This window comes from Thrips palmi, unplaced genomic scaffold (assembly GCF_012932325.1).
Source record: "Thrips palmi isolate BJ-2018 unplaced genomic scaffold, TpBJ-2018v1 HiC_scaffold_6, whole genome shotgun sequence".
In the NCBI taxonomy this organism is placed as follows: domain Eukaryota; kingdom Metazoa; phylum Arthropoda; class Insecta; order Thysanoptera; family Thripidae; genus Thrips; species Thrips palmi.
This window is the reverse complement of record NW_023144633.1, coordinates 8,625,325-8,632,312: the sequence shown is the minus strand read 5'-3', so window position 1 is coordinate 8,632,312 and position 6,988 is coordinate 8,625,325. Positions and strand designations below refer to the sequence as shown.

General features: G+C 46.6%; 1 long non-coding RNA gene across 1 annotated transcript; it reads right to left on the bottom strand.

The window, feature by feature from the left end:
• Window positions 1–4,069: 4,069 nt before the first annotated feature.
• On the bottom strand, window positions 4,070–5,531 carry LOC117651709. Its single transcript, XR_004588121.1, has 3 exons — window positions 5,425–5,531; window positions 4,269–4,385; window positions 4,070–4,179 (listed from the first exon to the last, which is right to left on the bottom strand). It is a non-coding gene; the product is annotated as an uncharacterized LOC117651709 (long non-coding RNA).
• Window positions 5,532–6,988: the final 1,457 nt, after the last annotated feature.

Genomic DNA, 6,988 nt, shown 5'->3' with positions numbered 1-6,988 from the left:
TCCCCTCTCCGATTCGTTGGACCAGCCCGAAGGCATTCTTCGGGTCTTGGGGCCCCGTCATAGTCAGAAAAAGGCTGAGAGTGTGTCCCGTACGTATACGAAACTTTGGCATGTTCGAAGCTCAAATCCTTGATAATTTCGAATCTAAGTTTATGTGTTATCTAAGTTTATAAAATCAAATATGTGGAAATGAAAAACTGATGTCGGAAACGGATTCATCTCAATAAAATAGGTCGATTTTAGCATGTTTTTGCTACGCCTTTAAACGAGGGGGCCACCACTCTCATTTCAGGCGTACACAAGATTACGGGATTACGGGAAATTTACTGGGGATTACGCGTGAAATTTTCGAAAATTGGTTCGAAAACGTTGAAAAATAGCTCAAAAACGTTCAAAAATGACTAAAAACGGTGAAAAATGACAAAATTTTGTCAAGGATTACGTGATTACGCCATGGATTACCAGAGATTACCAGCCAATTTGTACACAGGATTACGGGGGTGGTGGCCCCCTCGCCTTTAAAAAGGGGTGTCAAAACCGACCTATTGAACTGATGTTTTCCGACATCTTCCTTCAGTTGCCCGCGAGCTGTGCTCGGGCGCACAGTTGCCCGGCAGTTGCCCGGCAGTTGCCCGGTGGTTGCCCATAGTTGCCCGGCAGTTGCTCGGAGTTGCTCGGAGTTGCCCGGTGGTTGCCCGGCAGTTGCCCCGAGTTGCTCGGCAGTTGCCCGTAGTTGCCCGGCAGTTGCCCGTAGTTGCCCGGCAGTTGCCCGTAGTTGCGCATAGTTGCCCGGTACTTGACCAATGCCTGCCCGATGTTGCCTGCGAAAAGTTGGTCTGGGGTTTATGCATTTCCCTAATTTCCTCTAGTTTGAAAATTTTTAAAACAGGATGACACTAAAATGAAAGATGCACACAATACAAAAGGTCAAAATAAAAACATTCTTTTTACAATGCTTTGTCAAAGTGCACTGACCTGAAGATGATTCCCCTCTGACAGTGGAGGGGGGAGAGGGGAACGAAACACGTAAATCATTTTCAAATCCATTCTCCATATTTCGCTGTGTTCGTGTTCCAAAAGGGTTTTAATCATTCTAGAATGTTGAAAAACTAAGGCCGATCTCATTTCCAAACCCTTCTGTTCTTTAACTCGTTTTATTTGCTTATTTGCTTATGTCCCGTATTTGAGAGCCGCGGACCCGCAGGTATGAGAAATTGGTAAGCGCTGCCGCGCTGCCAACCTAACCACGCTAATGACCTGATTCAAAAATATGATTTGAATATTTCAAACGATACTAAACAACGATTTGAAACAAACTCGTGTTGGGGGGTGCTAAGGCGACGTTAAATACGAAATCTTGATACTATAGCCACTGTAGTTGCTGAGAATCGTTGGTGAGTACAAACAGACTCACAGACAGACAGACGCACGACCAGTCACTTTTCAGCGCGCCCAAACACGGCAAGGGCTTCGCTATCGCTCAGCCAAAAAAATGTCTGAAAAGGGGCCGTAGATTCGATGAGTTATTGTGGCGTCTACAGTGTCAACTCGACTTCCATGTGGCACTACAGGCGAAAATCTCCTTGTGTGTTCAAAATTTTTCTACCAGATAGAACATTAATGTTCAGAAGATCTCAAAATTTATCAATAACGTGAAGATGCCACGCTTGGACCATAGAAACTTCGTCCAATAAGATAACATTGCTCCCAAGTAGATTAAGCGCTTCGATGCTTTGAAGTTTAAGAGTGCTTCTTGACAGACCGACTCCTTCGTCTTCAAGGGGAAGACCAAAAGCCTTGTGACTGGTCTTCCCGAAACGGAGATTTGCCGCTACTCCAGAATAGGCAGTTACAACTACTTTGTTACCTCTCGATATGAGGAAGTCAATGAGCACGTTGTACGTAAAAGTTTTTCCCGTACCTCCTGGGCCCGTCAGGAAAAACAATTTGTCCTCGGATCTGTTGTCTACTTCGCTCATCACCGCATTGAAAAGAGCAAGCTGGTCTTCGTTTAGTTGGGCGACAAATGCATCGAGCAGCTCCAGACAAAAAAAACACTTGGCCGGGGACCCCCTCAGATCTGGCTCCAACCCGTTTTTTTGGTTGAACTAGTAAATAAGGGAGTATGGGGGAGTCAGGGAGCACCGGGACAACACGCACACGCACTTCGACGGCAGGGTTGGCAGTTCCAGAATGGGTGGTGGCTGGGCTCCTTAGCCGTTGAGCCGGGGACCGTTGGCTCGCGGTAGCGTCTACGGGTGGCGACTGGGGTGGTCCAGAGCACTCCCTGGGTTCGGAGACGGGGGTCTTGTTGTGCACCAGCAACCGGGGGACACACTCAGGTTGCGGGACCGCGGCGGGGCGGTCGACGGGCACCTCGGGGAACGTGACGGTCACCGGGACCAGGACGACGGGGGCAAGGATCACCTCGCCAGTGGGGACTAGGGCAAGTCCATCTTGGTGGAGTTCAGGATCACGGGGGTCACAGAGGGGCACGGCAACGAACACTTGGACAGGCACATGACACACAGGCGGGTGATTCCGTGCGTAGAGGGTCATTTTGGATGTACCAAATTTTTTTAAAAAAAGTTCAACTTTAGGGGCTAAATTTGGTGTAGATGGCATACATAGTACCCCCCAGTACCCCTCTGAGCGTGGCAGCGCTACAAGTTAATTCTTAATTTCACCCCCTATGAAATACGGCGGAATTTACAGAAATAATGACGGAATTTACAGATTACGGAATTTACAAAGCGAAGTGTTTAGTCTCCTGACCCGCTGGGTTACGAGATAGGTAAAAAAACTGTTGACGGGATCATTCTGAGCATCCAAAATAGCGTTTTTCAGCGGAGGTTGTGGGAACTTTCTCCCTCAGATGGAGGAGCTACGGCCCAAAACGGAATTTACATCTATTTTTACACCCTTACCGTTATGAACAGTTCTGACGGCCTGGAAGCGTCGTTTGACCGCCCCAGGTCCCGCGGGCACGGGCTTCTGGAAGCGTTTTTTATGTTCTTTCGATCCCAAGTGGTCGCGAGGTTCTTAAACGAAAAGGAACCCCAGTAGACCGTCAGTTGTGAAAGCAGCATAGGTCACATGGTCACACGGTGGACATTTTCCCATAGGCTGTTTCGGGTCCAACAAGTGATGATACAAAGGTCACCTTCCATAATTTTGTGAAGAATAAGTCAGGGAAGAGAGTGAAATAGCGAGTTTTCTTTTGATGTGGCTGAGTCATATACTACAGCGTGGCAATGTTGTCTTATAGGTGTTGGTGACCATGACGGAACTTACAAAACGGCACTTTAGCAGCTTACAAAACCTAGAAAAACAAAAGTTAGATTGACTTATCCACATGAGGACATGGTCTTCGTTTCGTAAAACAAATTTGAATTGCTGAAGCTACCAAATCACCCTCAGTTCAGGCGCAAGGCCCCGGTGACCTGAAATGACCCCCTACGCACGGAATCCCCCCCCCGCCCTTCAGGCGGGGATATGCACCCTCGCGGAGAGGGTGCTCGGGCCTGAAGGGCCTGATCAGAGAGGACGGAACAGAGAGGTATAACTCCCATGCTAAGCCGCTCCGCCAATTTCGTCGGGCCCGGCGGCCGCGCGCCGACGGTAGCGCACCTAGCGGTGCGTTCGCGCGCTTTTTGGCTGGAGCTCGACACGGCCCGGTCGGCCCGGGCCGCGCCGTTCGTTTGAATGCGCGTTCGCGCCGCCTGGCGGCCGGGCGGCTGGCCCGGTACCCAGGTTTTTGGACTGAATTGTGGTTGATCCTGGCCAATTAAACTGGTTTTGGTGTTTGAGATGCATAATGGGCTGCTTCGAGTGTCAGTTGGTGTGGTTTTCAAATCTCTATTGGTCTTTTTCACTGTTCTATAGGAATGAGAAAATAGCTTGTAAGCTTACTCCACTTTTTTTTTTGGGGGGGGGGGGCGCTAGGGCAGGCTTGTGGAATGAAAATGAGATATTTAACCAAAAAGGAATGTTTAATGAAAACATTAGTCACAGATACATCACAAATCATTAACCAAGTCAAAAATTTTTAAAATTTAAAAACTACATGTCAAATGAAAACATTTATCACAGATTATATCACAGATCACTAATAGGCAATCTTCAGTCACAAGTTAAACGGAAGGATCAGTTGGGGAGCCCGCAAAACGCATCATCGATCTGAAAAGAAATAAGAGACAGAAATTAGCAAACGTACGATGGGGAAAAGAAAGAGCCAGTGAGAAAACTAAGTCCATAATGGAACGTACCACTTAGAGCAGATTGGTGGATAGAATAATAGAGTCAACAGCCTCCAATAACACCTTCATCCCCTTGGAGTTAGGGAAGGTGATGACATCGCCCCAAGCCTTAAAATCAAGAGCCATCTGGAACAAGAGATAAAAAAATATTAAGTATTAAGTTAAGTTCTACAAATACTTGTGACAGGAAGTTCAATGTGTGGCTAAAATTAAACCATTAATAGATGAATTCAATCCCTGAGTTGGGGAAACCCCCGCTCATATTGGTCTTTGTGCTATGGAGCTTTACGCAAACTTTGAGTCGTTTTCTTCCAAAGTCTCCCTATGACATAGGGAAAAGGTACGCATTTTTGCAGATTCTGGCATTTGAACCTTCACATAGAAAGGAGAAAGATTTGGAAATATAAGCCCAGTACAAGGTGTGAAACCCCTTTTCCTACTCTTGTTTTTATTTTCTTCAAATTTTAGATATCTTGTCACATTTTGTTCTTATTTGTTGTTTTTTAGGAACACAAAGGAGGGTAAAAAAAAAGGGCAACCCCCACCTTTATCTAATACTAAAAGAGATATAAAAGCCTCAATTGAAAGGCTGGGGACCATTTTCTGTGTCGTTAGGAGAATTTGGGGTAATCGACTAAAAGTTTGCGTAAACATCCATAACTCAGAAACTAAAAAGAGGTGGGGGGCCCCCCACTTTGAGAATGAGTCTATGCAATAGAAAGCAACTTTATTCACAAATTGATATGTTTGGGACACGTATTTTAAAAAGCGAAGTGATAACTTTTTTCACTTAGGAAAAACAAGAGACCAACAGGGCACAGATTTGAGGTTATGAGTTTAGGCCACTCGGCCGCAAAGTCACTTGAGGCCGCTACACACTTCAAAAAAGTTACTATGATCATAGATAATGCACTGAGGAGGGACTATATAAGATAAAGGAAACACCACGGAATTGAAAAACTCAAAACATATCACAAAATGTTCAGTACAAGATGGACGCCATCACTAAGCAATGCCGGCTGCGTAGGCCTGTTTGGGCAATCGCCGAATTTCATTACATAACGAGTTAACCGGGGCGCCGAGGAGTGGAGAGGGATTCACAGTACGGCAGTTTCAAGAAAGGAAACTAAGGACTAAATTCTAAAGAATTTAAATATATACTTACCGCAACAAAAATAAACAAGTCCAACGACGAACACAACACGGGGACGACACGAGCGACTACTGCTGCAACGAAGTGGCGGTCGGCTCGGAGCCGAAGGAACTTCGGGAGGCTCCGAGCAGGGCTGGCTCAACGAATATTAAACTAATATTTCATGTCCCCTTATTTTTATTAAACTAGCATTCAAGCTTTTTTTCCTGTTTTGCCAAATGTAATAGATATTAAGGCATTTTAAAAATAATGGCGAGTTGGGCAAAAGGCGCCAACAAAAATGAAGTTTTTTGTGTCGTAGGTTGGCTACCGTGTTAGTTCGCGCGCCCCGCGAGGTTCGGAAATTGGCGGAGCGGGCCCTATCCCAGTTATACCTCTCTGTTCCGTCCTCTCTGGGCCTGATGGGCTGCAGCGGTCTACCCCGAGACCCCTGGGCTATTTAGTTCGCCTCGCGCCTTCGCTCCCGTCAGGCGCGAGGCGAACTAAATAGCCCACCCGAAACTGAACCCCCCAACTACAAAAAATAAATAGCCACCGGTGGTCCCCGAGGGGTCCTCCGGCTTGAAAGGCGGCTGAGATTTAAGTATCTCGCACCGCGGGGTACCGCAACAACACCCCTCATACGGCGAGTCCAAGACCCAAAAATGCCGAGAGGCCGGACAGTCGTCTACGATCAAAACGCCGGGCCAAGGTCAGAAACATAAAATGCTACTGCCTAGTACTATCGCACCGAAAGGTGAAACCTCCTGACGTCTAAATCGCAGCCAAAAGGCCGAGAAGCGAGAGTTGATAGGTCTTCAACTTGCTTATAAATTGATGGGTCGCGAGCCCCCTGACCCAACCAAATTCCTAGCCGCAGCGTACACCGAGAAGTAAGTCCGTCGAAACGACACTAGCGCCATCTAGCGGATAATCCGGACAGTGGGCAAACAAGCAGCTTTTGTGAATTTTGTACGTTGTTTACAAATAATCGCATTGATTACCAGTGTTAAGACAAAATACAACAATATGAATCGCTCGAGGGGGTATTCACTGGTGTAATAGTCTGTTCACCTTGGCCGTAATAATGCCTGTAATAATGGGTAATATCGCGTAATAATGTGCAATAATGTAAAATAATGTAAAATAATGTGTAATAATGCGCAATAACGTATAATATCACGTAATAATGAGTAATGTACGCATTTTTTTACTGAAATTGCTGCACATATCGACTACAAAATGGAAATGGCGTTAATTTGCTACTCTGTGCAGCAATGTTTTCTACCATTCCGGTCCCGCCATCCTTTCTGTCTTCCCCGTCTTCCCCCACCCTTCCCTCCCCCTTCCCGCCACCCCCCAGATTTTCTTGTTGGCGGATCTAGCACTGAAAAACCAAACGTGGTCTAGACCACACCAACTGATGTGGTCTAATGGGTGCCATTTTGACCGCATCAGTTGGTGCGGTCTAGACCACGTTTGGTGCGAAAGACCACACCATACGTGGTCTAGACCTCACCAAACGTGCCCAAACGTGGTCTAGACCACACAAACTGATGCGGTCAAAATGGCACCCATTTGACCACACCAATGGTGT